Here is a 12,445-nt window from a genome sequence, read left to right as displayed (position 1 = left end):
GGGCTCGGCGTGGAATTGTTTCATAACTAAAGTTAAAGGGAAATAGGTATTAGAATGTTTTTCCTGGAGCATCAAAGTAATGTGTTAATTTAAGGAAAAAAAAGTGACTCACAGTGACCTTGTATAATATTTAGCCTTTGAAATGCCACATAGAACATTTATCTGTTTTTTAACCTTACTGGGAATTGGTTGTATCCAGTGAAGAGAAAAGACTTCCAGCTGGGATAACTATCCTATAATTAGTGATGCGTCTTTAAAATGGAAAACCAGAAATTACAGGAGACAGTGATGTAAAAATCTCCACATTTCTACAATATGTGTGTTGCTCACATGACAGGCTCAGGCCTACATATAGCAGTGAACACGTGCGTACACACACACACACACACACACACACACACACACACACACACACACAGACACACAGACACACACACACCCTAGCTTCTCTGGTTGGGGAGTTAGAACAAGCCACTGTTTTCCCTGCTGATCGCAATAGAATTCACTGCAAAGCACATCTCCGTTTTGTGAATTCCCATCCAAAGCACATGAAGGCTTTATTATCGTACTAGGACCTGACGGAGGAGAACAGTAAGAATTCTTGTCTGCTAATCTGAGAGGCACACCTGCTGCTGACTCTCACCCTTCCCCTCACTGAGGCAGCTCAGTCCTTCTTCCTCGGTGCTCCTAAGATGTTCAGCTTGGATCACTGCCAACAATATTCTACGTTTTCCTCAAAGGATGATTTTGCACACCACTCTCCCTCTGAGATCGCCGGCAGGTGTATTGGTGGTTTTCACACTGGACCCAACACAATTAGTTAGGGAGACCGAAAAAGAAAATGGCTGACAAGTGGGTCTCTGTATGGAGCTGATCTTTTGAGAACCAAATGCTCGCACAGGACTGGAGAATTAGGCAACTAAGTGGGAGACATTCCTGTGAAAGACAGGAGAAAGGGCAGGGAGGCAGGAGGGCCTTCAGGTTACTGCCAGCTCTGTGCCTGGGAATGAAAGCAGAGGAGAAGAGGAGGAGGAGGCATGGGTAGGGTCCTCTCCAGTGGGTCAGAAGCTGTGGGGTAAGAGTGGGGTTGGGGATGGGGTCTTGCATCCAATAAGGAACCAGAACTGGCTTTCCCTGGGGCTCAGCACACCCAGGAGTTGTGTGTGTGAGCACCATTGAGTGCTGGGAACATCTGAGCCCACAGAGATGAGTTGATCACCCTGTTTTAGCCTCTGAACAAACACAAACACTGGGTAGAATTAAAAGCAAGGATAACTGGGGTTGCTAGACCCCTGCAGTACCCCCGTCCTTTATAAAACATATTGTATATATTTATAGTACATGATACTCTAGTTTTCATGCAAGTATATATTGTACATTGAATATTGTATATTCTGCCCTAATACTTGTGGATTGATGTCTATATGCAGGTGAGGGCAGGCACAAAATAAGGCAAGGTCTGTGATTGGGTAGTGAAAAAGTAAGGCGGGGACAGAGTTTGGAGAGAGGAGAGAGAGAGAGGAGGGAAAATAAAGAAGAGAAGATGGAAGAGGAGAAAGATGACCCACCCCGTATGGCTTTAATTAGCCACAGGTAGCTATAAATATCTTGTAAGGGATGAGTCATTATAGGATAATTTGTCTTATCTAGGTGGGCAGTTTATGTCAATATCAGTTGGCTCTGAGTGTATTATATGGACGATTTGTAGAGTGAGAATTTACTAATATAAATCTGATTGATAAATTATAAGCCTCTAGAGTTTTGATTTTTACCGACATACTGGGAATTGTGACTATGGGGCTGGTGTGGAAGCGACTGGACTCGCCGAGGGAACTTAGCGAGTCAGGTGGAGATGCTTTGAGAACTCTGGGCCAGAGAGCCTGTCGAGAAGGAAACACCCTGCTAGTCCCCTGTGGCCCGCTGGCACTAGCATGACATGGTATCTCGACATCTGATCTTTTCTTTCTTTTTTTGTTATTTACCACCTTTCTCTTTCATACCTCTCTTTTACTTTTGCCATAGTCTCTCGATGTAGTCCAGGCTAGCCTGAAACTCACAATCCTGCTGCTTTTGTCTCTGGAGTCCTGGGATTACACACATGTGTTGGTGTGCCTGGCCCTGGTGGGTTTTTCTGAGGGAGAGCTCAGTGTCTCCCTTCACAGATGCCCATGTCCTGTTGGGCCCTCTTGACACTGTCCAGATCCGGCTGAATGGCTGCCAGATCGGCTCAGTTCTCAGCCCTTTCCCCCTTTATGTTCAAATCCAACAAATTCGGGGGCGTAGCTGGTCAAATCTGCCCATGCTTCGTACTCCAGGTGGGGACGTTACATTTATTTCAGTGAACAAGAAGAACAGAAAGGAAGTACTCCATGGAGGAAGAAGAAAGGGACGGAGGGAGCAGATAGGGCTGGTCCGGAGAACCGGGTGGGTTTTCCCAACTGAGTGAAGTGTTAAGTGTGCGGAGGCTGATGTTGGAGCAGGGCCATGAACCCACTGTTAGCATCCTGGAGACCCAGGTCAGAAGGACTTAAAGTGCCTGAGGTCACAGAACAATGGCCACCAGTGACCAAGAGACAGAAAGAAGGAGCTTGGATCTTTATTCTGTCTCTAAGGTCTTTGGTGCAGATCAGAGCTTACGCTGTCAGAGTGGCTCAGCTTATAGCTATGGAATGATGGTATTGAAAGAGCATAGGGTGCTTGGCATACACATTAGTTAACCTCATTACTCTGATCAAACACCTGGCAAAAGCAACATACAGGAGAAAGGCTCTACAGTGGCTCACAGTGTGAGGGGAGACAGTGTCTGGTGGCTTCACAGGGATGGGCCGTATGCTGGCCTGTTTGCACCTTGGTACACCAGAAGGCAGAGCCAGACTAGGGCTGAAAGTGGGAATGGACTACAACCCTCCAGGCCTGCATCCCGGTGACCCGCTTCTCCATCTACATCCTACCTCCTCAAGGGTCTACAGCCTTCCAAACTAGCACCCCAGCTGAGGTCCAAATGTGCAAACACAGAAGCCCATTGGGAGCAATTTTACATCCAGGCCAGAACAGATTTCCACCTTCCTAAACCAAACCTGGCTATGTGAAATAACTCATATTATAGACCCTTGGAGCTCACATATGAACTTCTGCCTCTTGAAGTTTCCTGAGATATTAGAAGGCAAACAGAATGGAACAAGCAGAAAAGTTAGCACAGAGGTGGTCCTGTTCTATGCAGATATAGGTGGGAATGTCTTTACCAGCTGGCCAGAGCTGTCTCCTTCAGAGGGCTGTGAGGCAAGGGCCTATTCCAGATCTCCCTTTGGCTTGCCCATGGTTACTGCTCCCTCACCATGGGTGCAACCGGTGCATCTTCCCCTGAGTCTTCACTCGTCTTTCTTGTGTGTTGCATGGTTCCTTGCTGTTGGTTGCAGAAAACACCTGGTACCAACTCTGGCATTGGGGAAATCTCCCTTCGTATGTGGATGATCTGACTTACTGGATTAGAGCCTACACTCACAGCCTTATCTTAGTCACTTGTAGTTAAAATGGTTTATATTTCCAAACAAGCAGTCATGAATTTCAGGGATAAAGATTTCAGCATATGAACTTGGGGTCCAGGAACATGATTCTCTTCAAAGAAAACTGTTCTTTTTTTTTTCTTTTATTGGATAGTTTTATTAACATTTCAAATGTTATCCCTTTCCCTGTTTCCTCTCCAGAAACCCACTATCCCATCTCTCCTCCCCCTGCTTCAATAAGGGTGCTCCCCCACCTACCCACTCCCTCCCTCTCACCTCCTCTCCCTGACATTCCCCTACACTAGGGCATTAAGCCTTGACAAAACCAAGGGCCTCTTCTCCCATTGGTGCTTGACAAGGCCATCCTCTGCTACATATGTGGCTGGAGTCATAGGTCCATCTCAGTGTACTCTTGGCATGGTAGTTTAGTCCCTGGGAGATCTGGGGGGTCTGATTGGTTGATATTGTTGTTCTTCTTATGGGGTTGCAAACCCCTCCAGCTACTTCAGTCCTTTCTCTAACTCTTCCATTGGAGAGCCCATTCTCAGTTCAATGGTTGGCTGAATTTGTCAGGCTCTGGCAGAGCCTCTTAGGAGACAGCTATATCAGGCTCCTGTCAGCATGCACTTCTTGGCTTCTGCAATTTTGTCTGGGTTTGGTGTCTGTATATGAGATGGATCCCTAGGTAGGACAGTCTCTGGATGGCCTTTTCTTCAGTCTCCGCTCCACAATTTGCCTCCATATTTACTCCTGTAAGTATTTTTGTTCCTCCTTCTAAGAAGGACTGAAGCATCCACACTTTGGTCTTCCTTCTTGAGCTTCATGTGGTCTGTGAATTGTTTCTTGGATATTCTGAGCTTTTGGGCTAATATTCACTTATCAGTGAGTGCATACCATGTGTGCTCTTTTGTGACTTTGTTACCTCACTCAGGATGACATTTTCTAGTTCCATCCATTTGCCTATGAATTTCATGAAGTCATTGTTTTTGATAGCTGAGTAGTATTCCATTGTGTAGATGTACCACATTTTCTGTATCCATTCCTCTGTTGAAGGACATCTGGGTTCTTTCCAGCTTCAAAGAAGACTCTTAAAGGTGCAGATCAGATGACAGTAACAACTTGGCTATGGTGAAATAACTCACACTATAGACCCTCGGATTACTGGATACTGGCCTTTTGGCCATGGAATTTAATACTGTCTTAGTTTATTTGTGAGTTTGCAAGCAAACATCATGAAGATAGGAGCTGGTGTGGGCTGCTCTCATATAGAATCGTAGGATCTAGCTGAACTCCATGGTTGATCATGACAGTTATGGCGCTTTCAGTCAGGGGCAATCTGAGACCTTCACAGGGAGATCTGTCTAAAGAAGAACAAATTTATACTCCTGTCTTCTTGGGCCTCATTAGTGGGAATGTCACCAGGGTAACTCGAGTCTCTTCTCTTTGTGAAATAGGTATTTGCTTTGAACACGAAGTACAGATTAAACGTACTTCCGGGCCAGCAGACGAGTCAGGTACACAGGAGGACACAGGGCTGTCTCCTGCCCTGTTTGGTGCTACAGGTTCTTCTGAGAGCTGGCTTTTGAGCATGCTGCTTTCTGGCCACAGCTGACCCTGCCCTTGGGTTCTCTGAAGCAGTTTATAGAGAGTCTTCCCATGGTGCCTGATGTAGGACTAAGGTCGTGATGATGATGCCGCACGACGGAGGCTGTCATTTTTGTGCCTGTCTTCCAGAAAGGGTAGCTAATGGCGGCACTCCCATCTCATCGAGTGTTTCCCAGGGGGAAACAGATATCTGTGATGTAATCAAAGGCATCCAAAAATAGCAAAGAGCCCGATAACAACATCTGGAATCACACATGGAATGTGACACGGGGACCTTGAAATGGGCTCACCCAATTTAGAGACGTCCCAAGTGGAGAGTTACTGCAACAGTCATTACTGCTGTTCACAAATCGTACACAACACTCGCAAATGTGCAGGCCCATTTCTTCTCTCAAAACTGCCGGGAGGAGACCAGAAAAGAGAGGTCTCTATTGGCCACCAGGGAACCAGGATTTCATGAGGAAAAGTAAAGTGACTAACATCCTATTGGCAGGCATGGGTGGAGACAGGGCTTGTGTATTCTGACCTTGGGCCAGGCAGGGCATGTATCAGGACATTTTTGGAACCAGGTACTAGATCTTTGGCAGAGAGAGGCTCAGAGCCATTCTGGAATCGTGGAGTTTAATCTCTACCAGGGAGAATAAGTATTCCTGCCAGTCCACGTCCACGAGACTCCATGGTTACCAGTGTGAAACAGGACTCAAGAACATCGCGTTCAGTGAATTAGAGGCAGTAAGATATATACCACATGTTCTCCGTTATAGGCGGAAGCTAAAATAACACGAATTTTAATGTAGAAGAGGGATGACTAGAGGCTGGGGAGGTTGGGGGAATACATCAGGGCTACAAAAATACAGTTGCATAGGAGAAAGATGTCCTAGTGTTCTTCAGCAATGTGGGATGCTTCTGTCTTACAATAGCCTATTGTATATTTTATGAATGACCCGGAGAAAGGAACTCAAAAGCTCCAACCCACGGAATAATGAGCAAATGGAAAAGTAAATTATCCTGATTTGCATACACATATCCACGAATTGTTACCACACGGTACTCCATGGGCGTTAGAGTTACAGAGCTTGGATTCTAAGCCGGTTTCTCTGGAATTGAAATCTGACCTCATATTCATGGCTGTTTGACCTCTCTGGGCTTCCTCAGCTGTAAAAATAAAAGCACACTAAGACTTTGTAAGTGCCTAAGAGAATATATTAGTATTTGCAAGGGACATTGTTTCACATATGCAGCATGCTGCATAGATGTGTGTGTGTGTGTGTTGTGAGTGTGTGAGTGTGCGTGAGTGTGTGAGAGTGTGTGTGAGTGTGCATGCACACGTGTGTGTAAGTGTGTGAGTGTGTGAGTGTTCGTGAGTGTGTGTGAGTATATGTGTGTGAGTGTGCATGCACATGTGTGTGTGAGTGTGCATGCACATGTGTGTGTGAGAGTGTGTGAGTGTGTGTGAGTGTGCATGCACACGTGTGTGTCTGTGCCATCAGTCTGTGCTGGGTTCATGTGGTATCTCTGGCTTAAGACAAAGGGCCAGGGTTATCTCACCCCTGGGTTGCGGGGCCCCAGTTTGGGCTTCTGTGTGACTAGTGCTTAATTGTTGTCAGGGTTCCACAGAATCCCCTCACCTCCATGTTTCCCTCCTTCTAGGTTCATCTTCATGTTAACAGAGCACATTTTCTAGGAGTCTCCTAGGAAGGGTGTATGAGGCTAGCAGGTAAGATTTGGAGACATCGTGCTTATGAAAATCTCTTCGACTCTCGTATTAACTTGACGCTGAGCTATAAAGCCATCTAAGTTAGAAAGCAGGCCCCTACTTTCCCTCACCGTTTGAAGGAAGGCACGGTGCCCTTGTCTTCCTGACTCTAGTCTTGCTGTGGCGGCATCTACAGTTGCCTGATCCCTGATCACATGAGATCTACGTGTGTATGGTGAGAATCTGTTCTCCGCATGCGCTGAAGGTTCTCACTGAGGTGACCTTTGGCAGCTCTAGTTTAATCAATTGTTATGAGGAAGGATGAGTCCTTGCAACTTGAAACCCCGATCTTTAACTCCGATTTTTTTAAAGATGTTGGGCAGACGCTCTGTGTCTAGAGCCGCCTACAGCCAGACGTTTTCTTGCAATATCTCATTGACGATTTTGTTTCTATCCATTTCCCCAGTTTGAAATGTCTTTTTATTTGAGATTATTAAACTGTTATTCTGGTCTGCACATCCTTAGCTCTCTTCAGGTCTTCCACACCACCCCAGAGTTCTTCAGTCTTATCTCCCAACACTTAAACTGAGTGATTGTGTTTGTAAATTTCTAAGATTCATTTTCATTTCTTTCTTGAATCTCCTTCCTCCTCCTCTTCCTCTTTCTCCTCTTCCTCTTTCTCCTCTTCCTCTTTCTCCTCTTCTTCCTGTTCCTCTTTTTCTTCTTCTTTCTCCTCCTCCTCTTTCTTCTAGCACTCTGTCATTGTTTTTAGATACAAACCTTTCTTATCTCTTCAAAGAGACAAAACCCACTTTAAGTTTCCCTTTCTCTATGAATAGTTTATGGAAATATCACAGCTAATAATTTTTGGAACCTGACTTCGAACTCTGGCAGTTTGACATCAGAGTCAGCTCTTTTGACCGTTCCACTAAAATTCCTTTGTTTAACAAACACTGGATGCTGGTCAGCCCCAGTAGCTGCTTGGACACAAACATTATATGTTTTTTTTTTTTCCTTTCTGAAACCTCACCAAAATTAAATGAGAGGATTAAAAACAAAACAAAGACAAATTCACCGGAGAGAATAAGATGGGTAATGACAGCAAAAATATAGGAAATTGGCCTTTTGTAAAATGATCAGTTAGATAACTCATGCAGAAAGCTTAGCACAGCACGTGCAGATGTATAACAAATATTCGGCATTATTTACTATTTCTCAGTTTATTTTCGTATTCTCATTTATTCTTCAGAATTAATTTATGATGTAAGTAGGTACACTTTACAATGAAAAAGGCTCTATCACACCCCTTTAAAATAATGAAAGAAAGTATAATTAGATGAGATAAAAACTAGAGCATGAAAATTGGTCAAAACAAACAAATAGCAGGAAATGAGCCCAAAAGATGACATAAACAACAGAAGCCCACTTTCCTACACCCAGGAATCCCATAAACACACTAACATGGAAACCACAATAGACATACCAAGGACCCGGGGCACACTGCCAAAGGCTCTGTGAGGTCAGGTGAGCTTTGATCATGTTGATTTATACATAGGTCTTGATTTCTTGGTGTCCTCCACCCCCACCGACTCTAACACTCAGTCTGGCCCCTCTTCCTCAAGAGTCCCTGAGCTCTGAAGGGAGGGATTATCGGAGACATATTATTTAAGGTTGAGTGTTTCAAGGTCTCTTACTCTCTGCGTAACGTCTGGCTGTGGGTCTCTGCACCTGTTCCCGTCTGCTGCAGGAGGAACTTCTCTGATGATGGCTGAGCAAGACAATGATCTGGGCATAATATGTCATTTTATTGCTATATAAAATTTAATTAAATCTTTTTTTTTTATAGAACAGTAGTATTTTGCCTTCCCTTGGGTCCCTGGGCTCTCTAGTCTCAGGTTCCTGGTCACCCTGACCAGTGTCCAGGGATGGGTTTGATCTCATAGAGTGGCCTTACGTCAAATAAGATATTGGTTGGTGACCCCCACGAGCTGTATGCCATGATTACACCAGCTTATCTTGCAGGGAGGACACCATTGTACAGCAGAGGGTTCATGCTTTGCTCGGTGTTTACATTTCTCCTTTGGTAGAGTACAGATTATCTTTTTGTACTAAAGATGCTAGAAAACAGGGGTTGAGGCTCTAGGTAGGCACCAGCTCATCTTGTGTTCAATGAGTCGTTATCGTCAGTAGGAGAGTCTTCCTGTCAATTTGTTAAGGACAACCTATAGTCTTGGCCTACGTTGTTCGGGAACTCCCATGGGACCCCATTGGTCAACAACTCAACTACATGTACCTTTGCTCCAGTACTGGGGAATTTATTTGGTGACAGAAGATGTCTGGTAAGGGCTTATCTTAGTTGGGGTTTGCTGTGAAGAAACACCATGACCACAGCACCTCTTGTAAAGGAAAACATTTAATTGGGGCTGGCTTACTACTTCAAGGGTTTAGTCCATTTTCATCATGGTGGAAATCATGGCAGTGCGTAGGCAGCTGGAGAATGACCTGAGAATGACCTCCCCCATCAAAGCCACACCTCTTCCAACAAGGCCACGCTTTTTTTTTCTTTCTATTTTTTGGAGCTGGGGACCGAACCCAGGGCCTTGCGCTTGCTAGGCAAGCGCTCTACCACTGAGCTAAATCCCCAACCCCAAGGCCACACTTCTTAATGCCACTCCCTAAGGACCATTCTACGGGGGGGGGGGGCATTCCTATTCACACCGGCACAGAGCTCCATCTCTCCCATTATTTGGCCATTTTATTTAGATAGTCTTCATGTGTGTATACACACACACACACACACACACACACACACACACACACACACACATATATATATTAAATATACTTTAGAAATAAGCTTCTGCTATATTAGGTTTCCATACAATACTTCAAATGACCTTTAATTATAGCTGTCCCTATCCATAATCCATCCCTCAATCCCTTCCTTCCTCCCCTTTTCCACCGGATCCTCCAAGTCCAGCCCCTCTTCTACCTATATGTATCTATTCTATTCCCTTCCTAATGAGATCTGTCTGTCCCCACCCCCAGTTCCTTATTTTATACATGACCTCTGCACCTTGAGATTGGTTATCACTGACTAAACAGCTAATGCCAACACATAACCATCTTTTCCTTTCTGGGTTACCTTACACAGGATGATTTTTTTTCCCTAGCTCCTCTTACCTGGAAATTTCATGATTTTATTTTATTTTTTAACAATGGAGTAATCCTCCATTGTGCAAGTGTATCATGTTTTCTTCATACATCCTTGTTAAGGGACATCTAGGGTATTCCCAGTTTCTGGCTACTATGAACAAAGTGGCAATGACCATGTCTCTGTGGTAGGATGAAGCACGCTTTGGGTATCATCCATGAGTGGTAGAGCTGGATCTTGAGGAAGATTGATTTCCATCTTCCTGAGGAGCTGCCATGCTGATTCTAATGGGGCTGTACAAACTCGCACTCCCACCAGCAATGGAGGAGTGTTCCCGTTGCTCCGCATCCTCGCCAGCACGAGCTACCGTGTTCTACTGATTTTGACTGTTCTGGCAGGTGTGTGAGGAAATCTCAAGGTAGCTTTGTTTTGTATTTTCTGCTGATAGTTTGGCCAACACCATTTGTTGAAGGTGCTAACTTTCCTTTTTTATAGTATGTATTTTTTGTTTCTTTATTAAAAACCAGGTGTGGATTTACGTCTGGGCCTTCAGTTTGATTCCACTGCTTTTATTACCACGGCTCTGTGGTACAATTTGAAACTGGGGGATGGTGATAGCCCTAACAGTTCGTTGTACTCCACTGTTTGAGTTTCCTCTTTTGAGAATTCTCTGTTTAAACTTGTACTCCCACTTAAACTGAATTGTTTGTTTTCTTGTTATCTAGTTTTTTCGAATTCTTCGTATACTTTGGATATTAATTCTGGATGAGATGTGCAGTTACTAAAGATCTTACCCATTCTGTCGGCTGCTGCATTGTCCTAATGACAGTGTCCTTTGACATGTAGAAGCTTTCCAGCTTCATGAGGTCCCACTTACTAATTGTTGGTCTTAGTGCCTATGCTCACAGTGCTCTGCTCAGAAAGTCTTTTTCCTGGGCCAACAAGTTCAAGGCTATTTCCCATTCTCTTCTATTGGATTCAGTGTATCTGGACTTCTGTTGAGGTCTTTGGTCCATCTGGAGTTGAGTTTTACGCAGGATGGTAGGTATGGATCTATTTGCATTCTTCTATGTACAGTTTGTTTTCCTGCTGGTCCTAGGCCGATTTTTTATGACTGTAGCTCTGTGGTACAATCTGAAATTGGAGGATGGTGACAGCCCTAGCAGTTCTTTTACTATTTAGGATTGTTTTAATTATCCTGCGTGTGTGTGTGTGTGTGTGTGTGTGTGTGTGTGTGTGTGTGTGTATGCGTGCACATGTTTGATGAAAGCACAAATCTGCCCTTTCAAGATCTATGAAGAATTGTGTTGGAGTTTTGATGGGGGACTGCCCTGAATCTTTAGACTGAGTTTGGTAAGATGGCCATTTTCAGTATGTTACTCCTACCAATCCATGAAGATGCAACTGAAATAACATGCATTCTGTGCGTGTTTAAAGAGCGACCCCATACCTTTTGTTTTCACGTTCAAATGCTAAAGATGAAAAAAAATATTGTAGTGCCGTAATTTTTAGACTTACTAATTTTCTGTTCGTATAGATAAGCTATAGAAAACAGGAATAAATGACCAAAATCTGTCCGTTGCATGCATAACTCAGTGGTAGGTGCCTCGAGAAACTCATAGCTTAGTACAGTTGGAAAAGTCCCACAGAAGCTCTGTGTGAAGATAGCACATAGTTCTTATTAATATAGGAATAGCACAATTCCTATATTATGATGAAATTAAACAATGTCAACAAATTATTAAATGTTGATTGAATGAGGCACTCCTAGGAAGGGGTGGGTGTTATCATCTTAGTTTTATTCCCTGTTGCTGTGACAAAAGCAAAATGTAACTTATTCTACAAATCCAGGTTCAAGTCCACCATTGCACAGAGGTCAAGGCGTCGGGAACTTGATGCAGAAAGTCACGCCCACAGTCAAGAGCTTTGCATACATTCCTGCCAGATCAGCTCTCTTTTCCCTTCATAACCTAGGACCCAAACCCAGGGACCAGCACCATCCACATTTAGGCTGAAGTTTCCCATATCAGTTAATGGAATCAAGACATCCATCACAGCCATGCCCATAGACCAGCCTAATCTAGATAGTCCCTTCCCGAGACTGTCTTCCTAGGTGATTCAAAGTGTGTCAAGTTGATGAGGAATCATAGGGATCATAGGGATCCCAGGAGCCCTTGGCGCAGTCCTTCAAGACACATTAAAGCCGATGGTATTTATTACAAAGCAGAATTAAGGGACAATATTAGCAGAGCTGCGAGAGAAGGAGTTGGACTGCAAACTCAGCGAAAAAGGATGACTGAAACCAAACAAGGCATTGGACTAAGACTTCACGGACTTTGGACAGCGTTTGGACTTGATTTTGAGATTGGGCTGGAGGTGGTTGCTCTCTCTGCAGAATGGTAAATCGGAGCCCTGAAAGGAAAGAACATTTAATGGTCTGTGCAAGTGTCACCTGACACTCAGTACTGTTCATCTGAGCCTTCGCTC

General features: G+C 44.3%; 1 long non-coding RNA gene across 1 annotated transcript in view; it reads right to left on the bottom strand.

The window, feature by feature from the left end:
- The window catches only part of LOC108352981 (uncharacterized), a 59,806-nt gene that overhangs the window by 30,086 nt on the left and 17,275 nt on the right, over positions 1-12,445 (bottom strand). Inside the window, exon 5 of the long non-coding RNA XR_001841471.3 lies at positions 1-12,370. This exon is cut by the window's left edge and continues 17,757 nt beyond it. This is a non-coding gene — a long non-coding RNA (uncharacterized LOC108352981). The remainder of the gene's footprint in view (positions 12,371-12,445) is intronic.

This window comes from Rattus norvegicus, chromosome 15 (assembly GCF_036323735.1).
Source record: "Rattus norvegicus strain BN/NHsdMcwi chromosome 15, GRCr8, whole genome shotgun sequence".
NCBI lineage: Eukaryota > Metazoa > Chordata > Mammalia > Rodentia > Muridae > Rattus > Rattus norvegicus.
The sequence above is the reverse complement of the archived record's forward strand: the minus strand, read 5'-3'. Positions and strand labels throughout refer to the sequence as shown.